Below are 22866 nucleotides of genomic sequence, written 5' to 3'. Positions count from 1 at the left end.
CTCTTGGCTCAATAGGTATGGGTAGGATTTTTAAAGCACTTTAAATCTTAGTGTTAAAAAGACCATAACTTTGCTTTAGACACCACGTGCTGTTAAAAGATAACAATTCTGTGAAGTAGGTGTTATGTTATGCCTCCTGGTTGCAAGATGTAGATCTCTAAATATATACTGGGAGTGATCAATTAGTAAATCTGAATCTAGACAACACAGAAATTTTACCTCAATATCACCAAGGACCAGCACTTCTGATGAGAACTGTAATTATTAACTCCTGACTACAGAGCCTAATTTATCAAGATGCCATGTAAACCACAAAATTAATTCAATTTGTGATAACACACTTGACTATATTCAAGTGATCCCCTCCAGAAGCAGACATGAGTCTTGAGCAACAAAAAGTTAATCTAGAAAATTCCAGTTGAGTCCGGAAAGGTGTTTTTTCATGCTCTTCATCTTACAAAGCAAAATTGAATCTTAGTTTCCTCAGAAACTGTAGCTTTAATCAAAAGTAGAAATTTGAAGCATTACTGTTGGCACCTACAACGAAAAATACCCAACTGCTGTATTTAGCAAGGAAGAAAACAGTAAGTAGGTGAAATCTTACATTTTTGCAAATGGTGTTTGACAGTGACTGTTAAAAGTGTGGGGTGTTTTTGTCAACTCATTACTGATTGATCAGTAATGGTCAGTACATGAAAAGAGCATCCCAGGTTTGCTAATTTTAGCCAAGAAAAAATGTGCTTTTTTGTAAGATCCAAAAGTGTGACAGTTCACGATTGAAGTAACAAAGATTTTATCTGAAAACTTCTCTCTGTGATTCAACAGTCATGGACAAAACATACATTTCAAATTGTTAATTAAAAAACACCTTCTAAATTAAATGTACAACTCAGAATATCTTTTTTCTCATTTTTCAAAAAACTCATTTACTTAAGTGACTTAACACAGCTTACAATATTTGTTTCTTCAACATCAAGATACCTGCTGAAATTTTTTTTATAATTAGTGTCTCTGTGTCAGTTGGAATGACTGGAAGTAAAAATGAACTCTTCCTACATCAGATCTCGTGCCAAATAATGTTTACTGTTGCATTCTGCATCCTCTCTGTGCTCTGAGCCCTCAGCTGGCTTCCATCAGGAGTGCCATGACTTAGTCTGTTAAATTCATCCACAGAAAATCATGAATATCAACTTTTCCTTAGGAAGCAGATATTGCCTACACAAGCTCCTTTTTCAATATGTAAGATAACTAAGCAAGAAACATGTACTAACACACTTCTAAGAGGTGAAGAATCGCCTAAGGGAATTCCTTACCCATGGATGTGATGCCAGTTCTCGATCCTCTCTGAAAGCAGAGTGGTAATAGAAAAAAGTAGTATGTCTGAATGACATTTTTTTCACCTTAATGACCTTAATACTGTTCTACAGCCTGTACTGAAGCACAAAAAAACCCAAAAAACCACAAACCCCCCTGATTTTATTCAAGCACTATTAGTGATGTTAAGTATTTTTGAGGAAAGACAAAACCTTTCATGTTGCCAACATAAATGGAGATGTATGGGAATATCTGAGAGCACGGAGTAGCATCAGAGAACAACAATAGAGGGTGGAAGGGTTGTGGTCCCATCCGCACAGCCTCTGCTCTGAGCCAGGGGGTGGTTCTTCCTTTGCGGATGGTGGGCTCCATCCCCCTCAAACCTTTAGGAGCCTTGGTAAAAACTTTATCAGTCTTACTCCCCTCCTGTGCTAAGTGCAGACAGTGCACGTGCTAGCAGCCAGCCTGGCACAGCAACACAGAGGAATGAGATGTAAACACCAGAGCAGGTGTGTACCGTCCTCCGTTGGGATTTCACTGGCTGCGTCCCATGGGATGGGCATACGGCAGCTCAATCTAAACGTGAAAAAGGGAGCATAGTAAAAAGTTATCAAGCCCTTTACAGGATAAAGGCCATTTTTTGTGTTTTCCAACATAAAACAACTGAATGCTCTCGTTTTGTTAGTGTTGTGATAATGAATAACCAGTACTGTTTGTGCTTTGTACTGATTTGTTTTAACCAACCTCTGGTGTAGATATGCATTTGCATGTATGCACAAGTTCACTGCATAGTTTTCTAAGAGCCATATAGTGTTACACCTAACGCACATTAGAACCGCCAGTAGAGTGAATGATCTCCAAAACTGTATCTGGTTTTGTTTCAGAAGAAAATGTGATTTGTTTCCTTTTTTTTTTTTTTCTTAAAAGAATGCTGACAAATGAGCTAACATTTACATTGTGGGAATGATAAGGAGATGAGGGCTCAGGAGTGAACCTTTTGAGATTTTAAGATTTCCACAAGCATCGGAAAATAAATTCAAGTAAGGTTTAATAGTTTATAGGGACCATTTTTTTTCAGCTTTTCAAGATGGTAAGGAAATACCAACACATGAATGATCAAATTAACACATAACTTTTATAAGGGAGAATAGAGTTGAGCACTTCTGGAATTAAATACAGCTGACCTGTAAGTAGCCTTAGATGGGGTACTTTTAATGACATTTGGACAGAGATCACTTTTGCAGTTTCATCAAGTGGGAATTTTTGCTATTAATAATGTTGGGTTCTACTTTTTCTATATGAGAGTGTTTTTGAGGCAAGTCTGTAAACAGCCTGGTTTTGTTTTAGAAATGTTTCAGTGGTTACTTAATAATTGCAACATCCAGTCATACATTAAACTTTGAACAGCTTTCTGATAATCAAAGGGTTATTCTTCATATTTCAGAATGTGCCAAAGGCCTTATGTTTAAAGTTTAAGAAATTAATGAAACAAATACCACCTTACAGGTTTACTAAAAACAATATATACATAAAAAGATGGAAGAAATTAGGTTTAATGGATCTCTTTGGAAATTAAAAGAGAATATAATTTTTAAATGGTAGAAATAATTTTACAGACTGTATTATGTATTAAGACAGGAAAGTGGTGTTTATGAAAATTAACCAAACAGTCCTTATTCATTATGTGGACAAAGTGGTAATTAAGAAAGGAATTCTAGAAAAAGACATATTTGGAGAAATTATCTCAGCTAAATTTAACATTGCATTGTTAATTGTGTAAATAAAACAAAGCTAATACCCCCACTTTATCCCAGCCACATAGAGAGCACAATTAAACTCCACACATTATATGCATTACTTTCAAAACAGCTGGAAATAGTACCAGCACACGTTGCTTTTTAAAATTAAAACTGGAAGACAAACTATTCTTTCCATGAATAGGTTACTTTGCATGTTAAATTAATCTCTAAATTAATAAATTCAGGTTTCATTTGAAACCTTAATAAAGTTTTCAGAGTTTTTACACTTAAAATTTCAGGTGTATACAACTGATGAAGCTTCGGTCCATAGTGATTTTTAGGGTAAAATTCCTCTCAGCAGATTTTAGGCATCAGTCATGTAAACAATTGCATCTGAGCTAGTCATCCTAGGCTCTCCTTGTAATCAAAGGAGAGAATTTTTGGGGTACAATTAATCTGGCCAGCTTTAGGTTTCTTTATTAATATGTGATACATTACACAAAGAATCACCTTTTTCTTTCCACTGACTGCCAAAGAAATGACTGGCGCCCTTCCTACCTACCGTTTGTCACCCAGCCATCCTTTAGAGCTTTGCCTTGCATTTAAATATAATCAGTAGAGTAGATTTTGCCTGCATTTCTAGAAAGCTAGATTTACTGGATTATGTATTTAGACATGTAACAGTTACACCATCATTTGAGTTAAGTCTATCACAGCCTAAATTACAGTGAAAATACACCAGCATTAGTTTTATCTACAGTACCTTGGATTACTGAATATTAGCTTTTTTCTTTTTTTATTTGGCTTGGGTGGTTTCTTTTCCTCTGTGATTTTTAACAGTTGTTCTGAAATATTTACAGATACTGTAAAATTGTTTCTATGGGTGTCTGTATGTATCAAATGGAAATGTTTGTCACTTCAAGAGAATGAATCCATGCATGAAACCCAAAATTCATACAGAAATAGCTGAACAGGAAGATCTGCCTATGTAACTGGAACTGTGGTATATGAACTAGCATTTGAGAGTGTGTTGTACTAAATATTGAGTTGGGAAGGACATAGTGTAACAAGAGCATGTTCCAAAGCTGCATTTACCTGGGGCTCCTCTGTGCTTGGAAGATGTCATCATTACCTCTAAAACATACATATAAAACCAGTACAGCACTCACAGTTTGTAATTTTAAGGTATATTGGATCAGTATAACCGACAGACATATCAGTTTACAGAATTTTACCTCATAATTTTATCTTGTAGGCAAAGCTAGAAAATACAAGCAAAGCTATCATAAACTGTTAAGGTAAAGAAGGGTTATACGTATTTATGAGAGCTTTTGTGAACAGTCAGCATCAACTTGTACATCAGTGAAATACAAGTCCTTGAAGAAAAAAAAAACCTGAAAATTAAAAAGGTATCAGAAGATTTTGTTTTGTGTAAATGTGAAGTTATATTAAGGCATCTACTTCACCAAAACCTAAAAAAACCCAAAACAACTAGTAAAATGCATTTTGAATTTTAAAAAAAAAAAAAAAAGCAGCGGTTAATGTCACCTGACTTTCTAAGAGAACTAATTTTAAAGAGATCATATAGACCTATTTGCATGTTTCTACAGCAGTATGGAGGGAAGAGAGAAATCTAACTTTACAAATTAAATATCCATTGGCCTGATGACTAGGGAAACTCTCAGAGGCAGCTGCACCAGATGATCATTGTAGGTCCCTTCGAACTGAAATATTCTATTCTATTCTCACATTATTCCCTTTTCTACTGTCTCCTCACTGCTGTTTCCATGTCTGAGGTTCTGACTGCATTGTCTTGCTCTGCGCTTCTGTTTTATCCATTTTACAACAGAATTATTTCAACAAAATCTCAAACCCAGGCTTCCAGGCACAAAAGGTTCAGATAAATGTTCATCTTTTGAATGATTTTTTCTGGCCCTTCAAATTTTTAGGAGACTCACTAATCATCTTCAGCTACCCACTAATTTCAGTATTTGTTTTACAATACATCCATTCTGTTAATATTTCCCCTGGTGGAAAAACCTGCAATATTGGGTGATCATAGACTGAAATCTACTATATAGGTAGTCATAGCAGGCATGGAGTGATCCATCAGACGGCAATTTGAAACAATGATTAATACATTATTAATATTTTCATAGATAAATAAATATATCTTCTCAAGACTGAACCTTTAATTTCCCACCCTTGCAGCTCTAAAATTTTCAGTAGCACTGTCATCTTCAAGTGACATCTTTATCAAAATATTGCCAATAGAAACTTTCAGAAAACTATTATTTAACTTACTAGCTTTTCTATTTTTAGAAAGTAAAATTATAGAACTGACAAAGTATGTGCAGTAGCTGTTGCTATGTCTGTTTGGAAAAGTAATTTCATTTTGGCTGGCTTTGCACCCACTTACTTCACTTACCCTAAAATTTCTGTCTGTCTTAAACAAATGGTTGTCCAGAAACCAAAAACTACATGGATCAGTTTTACTCCACTTCAGACTGCTTGAAATTTACACAGTGGCAGTAGTAAATAGTTTTGGCTGAGGAACTGACAAACTAATATCATATGTATATTTTAAGGATGCTTGAACTCATTAGAGAAAGTATTGTGTATATGACATTACAGACAAAACTTTGCCAACCAAAACTAAATTCCAGTTGAATTTTTTGTTAGTTATTCCTTTCCAATAAGTAGAAGAGAGATCCCAGATACTATAGATTGAAAAAGCTACTGAATCCTTATATAAACATTGAGTAAGATGAAATCCTGCTTTGTGAGTTAGAATCTCAGCCTTTGAACAGCACTGACAGTGGCAGCTCATCTGAATCAGATTCTTCAGAAACCCATGATGAGCTAAAACTCTTCGATTCTTGGTTTCCAGCCAAAAATTGCACTACTGAAAATACAGTGTTGAAAATATAGATCCACTTTCAAACATGTCTGTTCCGTGTATTTGATTACTTTTTTCCTAAAGTATAGAATTTGATGAATGCAACCACTTGTGAGTACTTTAACATATTTTAGGTATTTTGTGACATTTTGTGACATAGAATAGCTAAGACGAGTAATATGTTGTACATCATTAACCAAAGTAATTGATTATTCTGAATATCTTAAGAATATAGCTATCTAGAATGCAATGTAATGTAATATATGGGATTTTTTTCTCCATACCACTAATTAATAAAGCTGGTCTTTTTTATGTGTTTTAAGGGGGACTTTCTACATAACTCCACTGCTGTTCTTTTGGGGGGCTGGTTTTGGTTTTATATTGAAATAGTGACTAATATGAAAGGTTGCTGTTTCCCTGTATTTTTTTCTAGCGTGCCTTTGGAGGAAGGAAGTGGAGGAAAAAACAGGCTTGGAAGGAACCCTAAAATATTCAGGAGGGAGCTGGAAGGTATTGGTATTTTTCTTTTAGTTCTACTTCTCAGCTCCTAGTATGAGGAAGTTCTATTACACAACAGATACAAATGCCATGATAACTAAGGAAATTAAGGAACCAGAATTGTTAAAATGCTATCCCCTGAATCATGCCTGAACCCTGTTGCTATGTCTATAGTACTAATATACTAATATGTCTATAGTACTAATATGGGTGAGGGCATATAGCAAATGCTTGAGTGCTGCTAGCATGTGATCTCCCATGCGATGTGATTTGCTAGCACATAAGCTCCTATGCTTTTGGTCCTTGCTAACTAAGTTCTGTCAGACAGACTTCAGGCGGTGTCTAGGAAATACCACTGGACAGAGACTGTTCTCTCCTAGGCAGTAAGCATGAGGCTATATTGGGTGGGAATGAGAAATTATTTTAGCTTTATTGGTGTGTTTGCCACTGCCATCAGGGCCAGCAGACCAGCCATTGTCCTTTTTATTTATTCATATAGATGCAGGGTCAGGGTTTGCCCTAGATGATTGGTAGCCAGAGGATAACCAAATAAAAGAGCGTTGCTTTAATGGGAGTGCTTATGACCTGCTTGTTATCTGCTTTTAAGGTTGCAGACAAGCCTAAAGGAGGAAAAAAGTTTGTCCTAGCACAGGAGAAGGATAAACTGCTCAGTGAAAGAATTGGAAACAAAGTTACAAAAGCCATTTAAAAAAATAAAATAAAAGGCAAATTTAGAATATGGCTTGAAATAACTCCTTAAAGTCTGCTGATGGTTGTCCATAAGGATTTCCTAATGTGTATGTTAGCCATAAAAACTGAGGAAACAATTCAGCTACAGCCCATCCCAGAGTATTGCCTTTTGGAATCAGTTCTAAGTTTTCCCAGGGATGGGAAAACACTACCATTTCTCCAAAGCCTCCACAGTGCTGCAGCCTTGAGCAATTTTATTTCCCTTTGGTACAAATGTATCCTTTCCTTTTTTTTTCTTTTTTTTTTTTTTTCATCTGTTATTATTCTCAGCCTGACTTTTCCTACTGTTCAGAGCAAATTCATCAAGTAGACCTCATCCTACTTTCGGGAAGGTTGTTTGATTCCTACTGTATTATTTATTTGCACACTTCTAGCTTAAATGACCTTCTAGTTAACAAGATGTTTTCAAAACTCCTATAATGTTTTATGAATGTACCTAAAGAAGTATTTTTTTTATATATATGTGTATGTGTATGTGATATGTATACACGCACACAGATCCCCCAAACTGACATTCTTAAACTTTTGTTTAAATCTTCATAGCCTGAACTATGAAGGTGTGCCAAGCGAGGGGCTGCCTTGAATATACCACAGCTGCTTCTCTACTCATCCGAAAGGCTATAATTGCTGTCATCCAATTAGGAAGCAGCTGGATTATACACCTGGATCTACTAGCTGGGAAATGTTCCTAGGTTCCTCAATTTAGACAAGTTCTTTATGTTAATAATACAAATGATGTTAATAACATGGGTGAAAAATTGGACGGTTTAGAACGTTTTGTCTCCTCCTGCATGCCTTTTGTCATTTTTTTGATCCTTTGCCATTGTGGTAACAGATGGTAAAGAATGACAGTATAAACATTAATTTTAATACTAAATATTAAACTTTAATAGCTCTAATGATGTTAAGGTTCTTCACTGAGCACCGGAACTAATGAAATCTGAAAAAGAAATCTGTTCACCTATTAGACACCTTACACCTAAATGCGCTGAGTTTGCTGAAGCAATCTTTCTAAAACAAGTGTTTAAGTTTCCTGGATAGTCAATAGTAAGAGTTTGTTTCATGTAAAGGCCTCAAGAGGGTGATTCTTCCTGCTTCAGTTTAACAAGCAAACTTAAGCTAATTGGATTTCCTTATGGTATCTTCAAAAAAACCTAGCCTTCCTCATTGACTGCACAAGGAACTCAGGTGCCCTGAGAGCAGTTCAGTAGCTTACAGGATGGGATTAATCATACCTAATTTAAACTGTTTAAAAGCTGATTGTCTAGTCTAAGCTTATTGCTTACATTTCAACTATGATCAACAGCAGAGGCAAGTCTTCCCAGGGATAATTCACCTCATCCTATGGAGACGCCTATTAGCTCCACTGACTGTAGGTACCCTACCGTGAAATAAAAGGTTGCCAGGGAATGAGCTCAAACACTGGATACCTACTTACTCACACTATTTAATTGCTTACCGTCTTCCTGGAAGTGCCTTGGATTGTTACAAGTTGTTTTCCAAATGTTTCCCAGCCAAATCCACTGTATAAGATGTGGATGGAATTAATGATATTAAAGTTGTTCGGCGGGCACCAGAATTAATTAAAACCTGAAGCAGAACTCTGTCCATCTTTATTAGACACCTTACACCAGAGTTTCATGTGTTTGTAGAAGGAGCCCTTCTCAGACAAGTACCAAAGTTTCCTGCAGAGCCAATAGTGTTAATAGTGTTAACGCTTGTCAGTGCTATTCCCTTTCAGGGCCAGGGGCTTGGCCCTAGCCCTGTTTCATTCAGCATTATAGACACAGCCTATATGACTGGGGTAAATAACTAACTTTCAGATGGCCAGTGCTGCTGAGGTAACTCTTCTCTAAGCTGTAGGTGGAAACAAGATGTCTAAGTCAGGTAAATTGAACTCTCTTACTGACAAGTGTGTACCTGGCAGTGAATCGGGAGCCCTTACCAAAGCTGTTTGTTTTGTTTAGGTTTTTTTTTTTCCCCAGTGGTACATACATCTCCAATTATACACCTCTTTCCCCTCTGCATTCCCTGGCCTTTATAACAGCCTGAGTTCATGCGGAAGCCTTTCTTTTATTTAGATTAATATGGTCTTCTCTTCCAAAGTACCTACTTTTGTGAAAACCATAAGAACTTACATATTACTGATACTTCCATCTCTCTGTCAGAAGTGACTGACATTAAGCAGTAAGGGACTGAAATTAAGTTAGTCACATATACACCACCATACCCATGCAGTGAGTGTTGCCACAGGAGTCTTGTTTCCTTAGGGGATCATCTGAAAACTTTTTACTAATAATCAGTAAAGGCAATGGCAATGTAATGTCCTGCTAAGTATTACAACTGTCTTATTGTGATGGTATAAATACCCTTGTTCATTTTGGAAACTTTAAAAAATGTTATAGAGGTGACTACTTTAAAAAATGTTATAGAGGTAACTATTAAGTGACAGTAGTCAAGAACCTATGGCCTTTCATTGGGAATGATGACTTACTTTCTGGCATTATCTCTTTATTGATAGCCATTTTCAGATATTTGTGAAGAAATATGTGTTCTTTCAGGATGCCTACAGGTTTTATGTGCATGAATGCACAGTTGGCCTGATAATTTATTACCACGTATTGGAATAATAAAGCATGTTAAACATACAGAAAGGTATCAGACATTATATAATACAATTTTCCAAAAGTTATCATCATCCACCTCCATCTGTAGAGTCACAGGACTAGTCAGTCTGAAGGTTTTCTACATATATTCACTTAAGCTGAGTGTTTGCAAACTATTACAAGTGAGAGCCCAACAGGGTGATAATAGACTCAAACAGCAGTAATTTTTTTCCAAGAGTTACAGCAAAATGAAAGCTTCATAAGTATAGTTGTTTCACATATCACAGAACACACAAAACCCCTGAAATGTGCTTTTCTCCCAGCTTATCATGCTGTGAGGTTACTGACTCTCTTTGAGACCTTTCAACTTCAGCTAGTGTCATTTTTACCATTTCATAAGACCAAAGGCCAAAAATGTTGTAACCAGCTAGAAGCAGCAATACCCTAACATAAACAGAATGGAAAAGAATTTTTTTGTTTCCGTTCCTTCCCATAAAACTTCTGTCTAAAAAAAATTAATTTTAAATTCTCTTACCTTCAGTTTCATGGTTTCTTCTATGCTGTCATTTATGTCTGGAAGAAATTAATATATATCACTGAAATGTTTCTTTAAAACAAACTTTTATGCCTTTCAGCAGAAATCCATGTTATAAACAAATTTAAAATAAGATGCACACCAATTTTAAACTTGGTCTTTAGACTGGACAGCTGGGAAATTTTCTGTTTGGACTGTGTTATCTGTCTAATTGAACTGCTTTCTGAGCAATGCAGATTGTGGTGAAAGGTGCCTTCTAGCAAGATGGCATTTCTAATTGACTCATCTGAACTGTAGCATTATTGCTGTCTTTCATTTGATTGGGTCGTGGTGAGTACATCGTGATGTTTATGACCTTTAGGGAGGGTGGATCACCTTCCTAAATTTAGGATGTTATGAATTATGGGCTACAAAAGTGTCATTTACATACAACCACCCAATTGAATTTCTTCCTGACATGGTCTGTTACTACAAAGACATTAGAGATGCTATTTTAAGTCACATGTGCTAGCTGCCTGGAGACCATAATCAGGTTGAATAATCAGGTGGCATGGCAAATTTGGACTGTTGTATGGTACATTGAGTCCACTGTCTTTGTATTCAACTCTAGTATTTTTTACTTACTAAGGAAATAAAATCTTTCTCTTCACTTGCATTTAAATTCAGCTAATCTAGAAAAGTGGGTATACAGTTGCACTGAACTCTTGTCAGTTATGTGCAAGCATCAGATATAGGATAAAAGCTTGTAACTGGCTCTTCTAAGCATTATTATAATGCATCTGCTCTTATTTCAGGGCCTTGAATAAAGAGAGAATGAAGTCTGTGTTGCTAATGGTTTGTTGGTTTGTGGCTCATTTGCTAGTTCTCCCTTTCCAAAATATTGCTTGCATATTTTGTAGTCCATGATTATGCAGAAACAAAACCACAGATGTTTATATTACTGAGGTTTCCCTCTTCTAACTGCATACTCTCTTAAGCACGTCCCATGAAAAATCTATCTTACCCATTCATTTCATAATCATGTTAGAGATCTTCCGGAAGCAGCATTTTATGGTCTTTTTTTTGTGATTCTCCTCAGCCTCTTTGCCTTCCATTCTTCATTTGTTTCTTTCCTTCATGTCTCCTTCTATCTCATTGGCATGTCTGACTGCTGGCAGCACTGTCAAGTTATCCATCCTCTTCTGCTGCTGTGCTTCAGATTCATTGTACAATCACTGGAGTGATTATCCAGTGGCCAAACCTTGGCTTGATGTTCCTCACGATGTCAAACTACTCCCCAGCGGCACAGTCATACCAATGGTAGATACTTTAGAACAAAAAAGTTTTGTTGTCATTCTCCAAAAATACAATATGAAGACATACTAAATTGGGGGTTGCCTTCCATCTAATAAAAATATTTCCAGAGGGAAAGGGGTTTGGGAAGGATAACTAATGGGAGTCTAATTCCTGAGGATGGAATTAACATGGTCCAACTGTAGCAGTCTAAATCTGTAGCTGGCCTATACTAGTCATCCGGGTTTGTCACTGTAGGGAAACAGGAACATCTAAGGGTGCTGCATGCCAGTTATCCTAAACATCTGTCGTGGAAGACAGGAATCATCCATTTGAAAGATGCCACATCACTGCCTATAAAGGGAACTAGGTTATAATTCTAGTTGCATCTGCAACCTTAAAATTATGTTCTGCTTCAAGAACCAGTGAAGGAAAGGCTAATTATTCCAGATGTCTTCTATGATTCTTGGGGAAAAAGGTAACAGGAAGGGATTTCAAGTTACAATGACAGCAAAAGGAAGCTTGCTTTATCAAATAATTTCAGAACTCATGGATCTCTTACTGCGTTAAGAAAGTGTATTTCATCACTGTCCAGAAACCGGCTAGAGTGAGAATAATGATAGAGCAACTGCTATGCTGTTGCATTATTCACGGGGCTTGAGATAATACTGAGTGTATTTAACCACACTTTTCTTGTAATTTATTGTTTGCTAAGGACACAGCCATATACTCTTAAACATTTAGATAAATATTGTTTTTCAATATAAATATTATTGTTCTTTCCCTTAAAGCACTATTGTTCTCTTCAGTTTCAAAATAATCTTGTAATATATTTTTCTTTCTCTAGCCTGAACAGCATAGCTGAAAGAAAGAAATGAAAGGAAGTAGAAGTGGGGGCGAAAAGACAAGCTTGTCAGGACCACAGCTACCCTCATCTGATGTTAAGACTGCAGGTTAGTCACATGCCAAATTTTTCATAATACTGTCCATGGTAATTATGAAGAGTATCTTCTTTTTATGAGAATGAGCTTCCAAACCTCTGTCATTTTTTTTCAGTCTGAACAATTTCTACCAAGTTATGTCATATCACATCTTCACAATCATTCAAGTTACACAGCTATGTATTTCTTTATTTTAAGAGGAGCTATCTGCTCACATCAACCTTCTCCACAACTGATCATAAAACTAACAATGGTAGGGCACCAGAAGATCGTAATTTCTGCCTCTGCTCCTGTCCGGTAACATACCTTGAGCCTCTTTATCTTCTTTCTACAGAAACATCCTGTCTGTGTAGTCCTAGACTGAAACTGCAGAGGTATGCTTTGACACAATTCAATGTTGCTTTTCAAACTTTTAAAGCTGTACAGTTTTCTCACTTCAGTTTGAAGCTCTTCAAAATTATTCTATATTAAGACAGTAAGTACACTGATGTAGCGGTAATAATCCTGTTGTTTCAAACTCTAGAGACATAAAACCTGAAGAAAACTTGAGTGAAATGGGAATGTAGACACTAAGGACCTTGGAAGTTGTATCATATTTAGTCAGAGTTCAGATCAAATACACTATATTACATGCAAAAGCATGAAACAGTGTTGTTTGACAGGTATCTGGGAGGAGTTTGAAGATCAATGATAAATCAGTTATTGTGAATGCCTACATACAGTGTTAAACTTTTGGGAACAAAGTGTCATCAAAGCTACTTGTGGTTTGCAGGTCTGAAAGCTACTTTTTGTAGATTCGATCTTGGTGGTTGATACGCAGATATAGGAACACATGCTATTTTGAGTGGAAAACAGAACAAAACATCTTGCCAGTATGTAGTAAATACATCTCATGTAGTTTTAGGTATCTACAATACGTAAAATAAAGCTAGTCAGGGTAGACTTCCTTTATACTTAAAAGGCACTTTCAGGAATTTTTTATGGACTTCAGTATTTAAAAGTCCACTCTAGAAGAAATCATTCTTCTCTACTGTGTAAAAAGGCACTAGATCAAGTGTAGACACCTACAGTTTACATATAGGTATTTAATAAGGTGAATCCCAGCAACAGTGTTGGAGCTGACTTCACCTGTGGCCGACAAAGGTCTTGACTAATCTTACAGTGGCTGACAACCTGATAGTAACTAAACACTGGAATTGTTTCTCAGTTAGTGACTGATGAGGAAATGGGTTGGATTTCACATTAACTCTTCAGCTATTTTTTTGTGCAGGAAACATTTAACAGGTGGGGTTTTGTTTTGGGGGTTTTTGTTTTGTTTTGTTTTGTTTTGTTTTCTAGTTTGCAGTATGAACATAGGTAGATAGTCCTTATTAAAAAACAACAAATCTGGCATGTATACAGCAAATTCACTTCACGAGAATATTAGAAGTAGAGATAAACCCTGTGGATTTTAGAAAAAACTTAAGAAGAATTCTGCACAGGGTGGAAAAACATCAAGCTAAAAAATACTGGAATTTACCCACAAATCAGTATGTATTAATGGTAACAAAAGGAACCATTCTGCAAAACCCACAGACTATAGTACTTCCCAATTTGTGCAGTAGGATGAAAAATTGGCAGTATAGAATTCATTGAGTATTCAAGATCCACAAAGTAACTTTATATGGTAAAACTTAACATCTTCATATCTAACTATTAAATGTGTGAAACAGTATTGAATGTACTAAGCTAGGCTCCCTTGGTGTCGATCAGAAGGACCTATGCTCCTATGAATGAGCTAAACTATCTTATACATTGAGGCGACATTTAGGCAACAAAGTGGAGGTATCTCATACCGGCACTGTTCAGTTATGTGATAGTTCTTTCCCTTTTTTTTTTTTTTTTTCTCTCCAGAAAGCTGAGGATTCTACTCTTATTAGACTTAAGAACACAAGTCTCTCACTCTGTCTAGTCTCTCACCACTGACTAGTATGATAATAACTTAGCATTAGCAAAAGGCAGGAACCAGCAACCATATTGAATGATAAAAATCATGCTTGCGTGATTTCTGTTAAATGTAATGTCATCCATGTAAGTATTCTTCTGGCATGTAGCTGTGGAGACACCTTGTTTATGAGTCTTAAATGGCTATAGATAAGATAGATGACTAAATTATTTGCTCTGAACTTCAGCATTTTCAGGCTTCAGCTACAGGAGCACGTCTGGCAGCAAAATGAAGATGCATTTTTGGACATCACCTTTATGTCTGATGGTGCTTGCAAGAACTCTATTTTATTATGTCCTGTTCCAAGCTGCTAAAGATAGGATCTTCATGTCGGACATCCAGATTCCTTTCTGTCAAGCTTGGCTCTGAGAGGCCCCATGTTGTCTTTTGTACCAAACAAAAATGTAACGTGCCAGCAGCTAACGTTAACATAATACATGATGGGGATACTTATAACCAACTCAACACTAACCACGCTAAAACTGCAGGAAAGTACTCATTATTAAGAGCCCTCCAGAATTCCAGCCTGGCTGTAGCTTGGAGATGGTAAGCCCTGAGGTACTAAGGCTATGCAGTCCCACATGCTCTGAAGCTTGAGAGGTTAATTTGTTTGTCCACTTATTTATCCACAAGTAGAGATGACTCTGGCACTCCTATTTTCAGTTTCTGTTGAACAAACATCAAGAGAAGACAATAACATGCTTTGTGAGTGCCATTCCACAACTTAAATGCTAAATATGAACTAAAATCTGGTTTGCCATCAGTTTTTACCTAGTACTTTAATAATGATCACACCATATTAGATAAGGTAAATGTGAACTTATGCTTGCATATCTGAACTTATATTTCAAATCATAAATAAAGCAGTAGAAAGAGTTACATGCAAGAAATAAAAACAAAATTTCCTCTCTATTTGAGCTTGCTGATTCTCAGGTATTTTTAACATTGATGCATAAGCCATTTGTTCTATTTCATCCATACAAAAAGGGGATGGTTTCTAAATGATCCCAGAGTCATTCAAGAGCAACTTAGAGAACTGCACACATTTTCATATTATGTCAGCATCTGGGCATCTACATTATGCCTTCAGTTTATCAATCAGCTTCTCATGGCTGAAGATGTGAATCTGGCCATTTGCCTTTCATTTTCATTGGATGTCTTTGCACAGAAACAAGATCTGGTTGCCAGTCAGGATACCTATATTAATATAACTAATTTTGCTGCATAGGTTAACATTGTAAGGATTTATATGTAGCATCCAATATCTGATGGTATACAATGCTTGAAGTGTTTGAGAGCTCTTCTTTTATTCTCTACCCATTTCCAGCTAGGTATGTATAAGGACAGAGTATTCAAGCAGGCTCTTTAGCATGTCTGGGAAGCTCAGCCCTTAGTGGCAGTCTCCAGTATCATAATCAGCAGCTTTCTCCTGTTTTTCCATTTCAGTGTTTATACATTTTGAGCTATTACCAAATTAGATATATCTAATTATACATATGCATACCTATCTTTGCTATCAATTAAACAATCATTTATAAGAGATGAGACATCAATATAAAAAAAACAGATACAAATTCACAGAACTGCAAAGATGTAACATCAGTCAAAACCTGAAATCATACTGAAAGCCTGAATTGTTAAAAAATAAAAGTACAAAATCAAAATACAGTCCCATAAAACCAAATCAAAGCATTGATGCAAAGTAATAAGTAATATTATTTTCTTATTCATATTCAGTCTTACAGCATATAGGGCTTCAAGTTTTCTTCTGCATCCAGGAAAGTGAAAACTTTTAAAAATGAAAGCTGAACTATCATACGATTATGATATCATAAGAGGCACCTAAAAAACCTCCCACAAAAATGATCTGCATGTAATCAAATAATGAGATAGCACACTACACAAATTTCAAACTCAGTTCTACTTAGCAGCAATACACTACTGGAGAACAGTTAATTCTCCAAACCATGGACTGAGACATGGTGAATTCACAGAAAAGCCATAAGTAAGCTCATACAGCAACTTCCATACATTTCAAGGAAGCAGGTAAACCAGAGATTTTTATGTAAGAGAAATTGCAGAAACAAGGGAAGTAAATCGTAGAAGTGGGAAATTAAAACATGTCTCTGAAAATTTAGTGTTGAAAACATTGAAAAGTACAGAACTGTTCACACTAAAAAATTCAAGTATTTCAAAATAAACAAGATTAACATACCAGGAAAGGTAGCGGCATCAACAAAAAGGGCTAACGGTGTTGAGACAGTAGATCCTATTTGTTGATGTAAAGAAAGATGGCAAAAATAACAGGACTATAATAGCTAATTCTGTTTACCAGCTTTTAAGGTCAGGAACTTGTTTTTAACCTCCATGCTTGCAAGGAATGCAGCACTTTTATTTGTTCTGCAAAAGATTTGTTATAAAACAATGGGGAAGCAGATGCTGGTTTTGAACTCAAACAGAATATCAAGCCAGAATGTCAGGAAAATAGGCTGTTTGTAAAAGTCAAAACATTTGCATTAACAAGACAAAAATATGTTTAACTATTTGAATATTAACTTCATTTACAGAAATTTGTATCAATTTATAAATTTGGAAGGAAAAAAACCCCACCATTAGTACTTTCTAGAGTATAATGACATTAAAGCCAACGCTATCATAATATAATGTCTGGTGTCTTTAAATCTAAACATATACATGCATATGCACACACATAATTTCATGAATAGACTATACTTTGGGTTTTGGTTTCCAAAAAGCTACAGCATGGCCATTTGAAAAGAATTCCATCCATGTATCATCTTTTTTTCAGAGAAGAACAGTAGAGATTAATGTCCTAGTCTATGTAAAAGTCTACATTTGTTGTTAATTGTATATATTTGTGTTAGAGACCCATAAATGCTGTCATTCTGGATCATTTGGTGCATCTAGCCCAGTCTATTTGCTTTCAATAGCTGCCAACAGATGTTGTTACATCTTGTAACAGATGTTGTGCTTCCTGTACATTAAAGTATAAGAGGTGCTGAAGAAATCAAAACAGACAAAGTAGAATCTGTCATTCCCAAAGATGATTTCTTGAGATCCACAGGTCTGGGTAACAGCACACGCCAAGAAAACTATTTAGCTTTCTGTTGTGGATCTCTTTACAACAGACTGTCTAGCTCAGTTCTGACCTGACATTCTCATCTTGGTGTCCTACCTGGTCACCTCTGCTGTTGTTATGTTGTCCCATAGTGTGGGATTTTTGATAGGATTGTCCTATCTCATTGTTTTACCACATAGTAACCAGAATCAAGGACTTACAAATGTAATGAAACTCATTGGAAAATCTGGTTAAATTAATTTATTGACCCTCTGCTGAGGTCAGAAGTTTTGGGTTGGGTTTTTTAGTGTTTTGCGGGGGTTTTGGTTTTTGATTGTTGTTTTTCTTTCTTTTGATTTCATATGTATAAAGACTAATAATTAAATGCTGTTTTTTAAAAAAATAGTCTGTAATTAAGTGGGAAATTTCTAGAAGACAGATTTCAACAGAGTTTTCCAAAGAGCTGTCTCCTCATTCCTCCTCTCCCCCCAAATCAGCATATTGGAAGTATGCATTTGTTCTGTAGTAATGAGAAGTTAATTTACAGTTTCTTCACTCCTTATTTGGATAGATCCATATGAAGAGAGGAAACTATTTTTGGTCTAGGAACATATGGAAAGAAATGGGAGAACTTATATCTCACATTAACTGTGACCTTCTAAATCAGAATAAAGACAAAGATATTAAAGATGAACTAACTGAACATCTTTGTATCTTTTGAAAGTATAAAGTATCATCACGTTTCTCCCATTGTTCTCTCTAGTTCTCTTTTTTGTGATTACATCTACAACATTCTTATTCTCTTCTGTTGTCTATGGAAGTTGATTCCTCAATTTGATAGAGCATAAGGACTTGGGTTGTAATTCACTTTATATTGTCAATATCAGTTTGACTACACCCTTTTCTACATTCTGCAAGGAAATTGTTTTTATCTTCAGCCTTGCATTTGTTGGATCAAGTTGCTAGCTACCATAAGGTGTCAAAAGTCTACTAAATTTATGCTATTGATAAATCTGTCCCGTGGTTACTGGCCAGAAAAAGCTATTGAAAAGAGTCAATGTTACATCAAATATTTTGCTTAGATACTGGGCTGTGGAAAAAGATAGAGTAGTGCAACTTTTTTTGGTAAAGCAGTATCTTAAAATGGTTTAGATTACAAATGGGGAAAAAAAAATCAATCGTTCGTACAAACCCATTATTTCATATTGCTTATGCTTCTTGTTCACAAGAGTTTGAGCCTGAAGTTCTAAGTTCAGTTCCTAAAAACCTTCTTTGTGATGATAAAAAGTAAATCTTTTCGGAGCTGCCACAATGGCATAGGTACATTTCAAAACCCAAATATGTTCAGTTCGTCCCATACAAAATACAAGAGTTCAAGTTCAATTACTTTTCAGCTATTACCATAGCTTGCCTGCTTACCAGATAAACTTATGAGAGGAAGTTGACTGGTATAACTGACCCCAGCTGAAGTAATTCTGTAAAAACATAAGACATGGATAATTGTCTGTGCTGCATTCATCAGAGAAAAATGAGACAATCTCTGAAGAAACATTCAGCTTTCTAACCACAATTCACTGCATATTTCTTGTCATCAATATAATTTTATCAATAGCATACTTATATGCATATTGTGAAAATAGTTTTATATATTTTTCATTTTGACATCAAAACATCATTTTCAGTCTTCGAGAACGAAAGATGGAAAGATATGCTGATCAGTGTGCAAATGCAACTATATGATAAATATTCTAAGTACATTTGTGAACTTAGTAATAATGAATGAAGTAAGATGCTCGTGGTCAAAATGTTGTGCTCGGATTTCTGATTTATTCTTATTTGGGCAGACAGGGAAGCCACGAGTGTATTTGCACCCCAGGGTGAGCTAATCAGGAGCAGGGCACTTAGCCTCTTGCAAGTTACTGGTGCTCAGCACTTTCGAAAAAAACCCCAAAAACGCCCCTTGCAAGTGTGTCCACAGGGTACCTCGATGCAGCGTGATGCTGCCATAGCTGAAGCAGCTGTTAGCGAACTTAGTTTGTGTACCAGAAACAGTATCACCATGCTCAATGTGCCTGGGGTAATTACAGGGCTGAAAAGTCTTTTTGAGGGACAGATGCAGATGGAAGGAGAGAAGGTGATGGAATACAATAAAATGAGAGAATATTTTGATGATAAGTATTTATTTGAGACTTTTCTTGAAAATGTTTTCATTGGAACACTTCTTATTGTACAAGGTAGAATGAGATTTGCTCATTTTGATTCATGGGGGTTTTTTTATTAAAAAAAAAAAAGGCCAGGATATTTTTTGACAATTAGCATTTCATCAGAGCTGAAAATATAGACTATAATATTGTTTGCTCATGTGGGGAAATAGTGCAGCTGAGGTCAAAAATAGCTTTACCATTGCTCCAAAAGGAATATGACTAAGCTTAATTAATGTGCAATTCTACAAAACATTTTTTAAAGGTATATCTAAGAGTCTTAACTGTTAAGTGTCTTAATGACTACAATAATTTCTTAGAGAAAGATGAGATATTTTTATTTCTTTCTCTTCATAAAAATTCTATTTCTGTCTCTGCATGTGTCTTGCATTTGTTCCACTTAAGTCATAATGTTAAGTTAAAATATTTCAAATTATTTGGTACATCAGCCAAATTATTTAGCACATTCTTAGTATATCATTCCATGACAAAAAGAAAGATGCCAATTTTCTTCACTAATGTCTATAAGGTTTTTTCATTTTAATAATTCTGAGTGATCATAGTCCACTTATTGAACTTACCACTACTGTCAGATTTTTTTCATTGTAAAAAGGACTGAACAACTGACTGAAACTGCAACAGCTCATTCATTTTCAAAGCTGCTCAATCTTGCTTTTTACATGGACACACGTATAATGCTGACGATTCATATTACTGGCTTCAATTTTTAACTTGCCAGTTAAGATTAACAGTTATAACACATTGTTGTGCAAGTCTCTAAATTTATTAATGTGCTTTCGTTCATTTAAGGAAATTCATCACTTGAAAAATATGTAGTTAAATTTTCATAAATAAAATCATGAAGATAACAAATGTAATTAGTTGCATAAAAGTTTGGGGTTTTTTTTAATCTTAAGGTAGTGGCTTCTGAACGTTGCAATCTATGAAACTATGCTGTTGGTTTATGTCTCTGAAGAAGTAAGCAGCTTTTACAAATCAAACTCATTTACCAGCTCTGTTGATGATGAAAATAAAATTGGGAAAAATATACCACAATCTCACGGACACTCTTTTTTTCTTCAGGTTTAACGAATAAGGATTATATCAAACAGATCTAGTTAATTAATAGAGTAGATATGACATGGATTATTTGCAAGGAGCAGATCCCCTGAATAAGCAGAGTCTTTCTACAGTCATACTTCACACTATAAAATAGCTTTGTCAAATTCAATCCTATTGTAACAAGAACTCCCTAAGTGTCAGTGGAGTTTTGCTTTCTTCCACTAAAGCAAACTATGGGCTCCTTCTGAGGAGGGACATACATATGAAGACATGCATAACATATTAAAAAGCAAAATTTAAAGCCTATGTTAAAAAGATACTATTTGCCATTGAATTTGAAGGAGTCTCTTAAAGCAAAAGTTAACAGTATGTTTGAATAAACAAAACTATTTTTAAAATTAAGTCCTATTATAGCATTTAATAAAGAGATATCTGTCCTCTGGATATGGAAGTTGTGATTTCTGAAATTTTAATTTTCAAATGATATTTGTTGGATCCTTCAAAACCGCATTTGTTCGTGACATTATTATATCTGTATTTTCATTCACTCAGTACATTCATATTTATAATTGTTCCTATATTTTGCTATTTTCAGATAAATTTGTGAGATTAAAATTGTGGATTTATTTTGTTCTGAAAAACCAATAAGATCTAGATTCAATTCTTTTTTTTCAAATTTACTCTGCTAATAAACACCATATGTAAAGGGTGTGAAAGTTACTTGTAGTATCTGAAAGCTCATGGAACGTGACATTTGCTTTGCTGTAGTTCAATATTTTAAGTTCCATGTTACAATTTGGCACAGCTCTTGAACACACATACTATATTCAGTTAAGATGAGTCTCTGTTCATGAAAGAATCTGGACTAGCTTCAGAATAGCTGACTGCAGACTGTACTGCAAAAATGTAACTGAGATACAACAGTGATGCGCACAACTGGAGAAGGGTTTGCTGACAAAAAAAAAAAAAGTGATAGAATTTGCCTAACTGTAGTGGAAAACATGTCTTTATTTGCTTGTAATACATACGTATCTATCTGCAGAAGTAGACTGCATGTCTAAAATATGTGTCACAAATGGCGGTCAAACTCATTAATCAAAGGTGCTGACACAGAAGCATTTTTTCTCCTTCCTCCCCACTCTGCTACTGCAATGTTAGCTGACCAGACAGCGCTTGTCCAAGCCTCCATCCCTGACAGACATTGAATTATCTCTTCTACTGAAGCAGTATGAACCACAGAAAAGGAGACATGGGGAATGGTGAGCTGTGTCTGGCCATCGCAGTGACAGCACCTAGTCCGGTATCTCACTTCTAAACCTCTCAGAGGTCTCCCTACCACTTTGAGTAGGAGGAAAGAAGAGGAGGCAGGGGATAGTCATAGAATTAGGCAAAAAGTTGTCTACTCTACACTTATGGAGGGCTGTGGACTAGTCAAGAATACCTTCCAAGCAACAGAGCACTCCTCAAGTCAGGTGAACCGATTGATACAGAAAACTTGTTGTTAGTAACATCTAGTGAAAATCACCATTAGAATAATGAAAATATTTTCAGTTCAATGCCTGAAGCCATCTCAAGTGGGAGTTAAGCAATTCAGAAGAATTTCCTCTTATGAAAGGTCCTATCATCCTTCTCTTCTAGAACCAGTGGCTTCAACCCAGCTCGCAATAGTAGTAAATTCTCACAAATTGCTGACCCTACAAAGGATATTTTTCTATGTGCACACTGATGTCACCAAGCACCATTAGTCTCACAGACACAAAGCTACTGAGAAATCTAAAATCTTGGCCAAATACGCTAGACTAGGGCATGCTGTAAGTTTTATGGCATCACTTCCATTTTTTATTGGTGTATACATGCATCCATACGTATGTTTATTTTAGTACAGTATTTTAAGCACAGTCCCATAATGAAGGGTAGAGTCACTACAGTCTTCAATATATACATATGAACAGCCATCCATCCACTTGAATTTACTGAGCGACTTTT

General features: G+C 35.7%; 1 long non-coding RNA gene across 2 annotated transcripts in view; it reads left to right on the top strand.

Annotated features, from left to right (window-relative positions):
- LOC129213596 (uncharacterized) overlaps nt 1-22866 on the top strand; it is a 31798-nt gene that overhangs the window by 6024 nt on the left and 2908 nt on the right. The window contains exons 2-4 of one of the 2 annotated variants that reach the window (XR_008579475.1): nt 6386-6462; nt 12461-12566; nt 12889-12928. This is a non-coding gene — a long non-coding RNA (uncharacterized LOC129213596). Of the gene's footprint in view, nt 1-6385; nt 6463-12460; nt 12567-12888; nt 12929-22866 lie in introns of those variants that run through there. The other variant, XR_008579474.1, reaches the window with a different exon arrangement.

This window comes from Grus americana, chromosome 1 (genome assembly GCF_028858705.1).
Source record: "Grus americana isolate bGruAme1 chromosome 1, bGruAme1.mat, whole genome shotgun sequence".
Classification (NCBI taxonomy): domain Eukaryota; kingdom Metazoa; phylum Chordata; class Aves; order Gruiformes; family Gruidae; genus Grus; species Grus americana.
The sequence above is the reverse complement of the archived record's forward strand: the minus strand, read 5'-3'. Positions and strand labels throughout refer to the sequence as shown.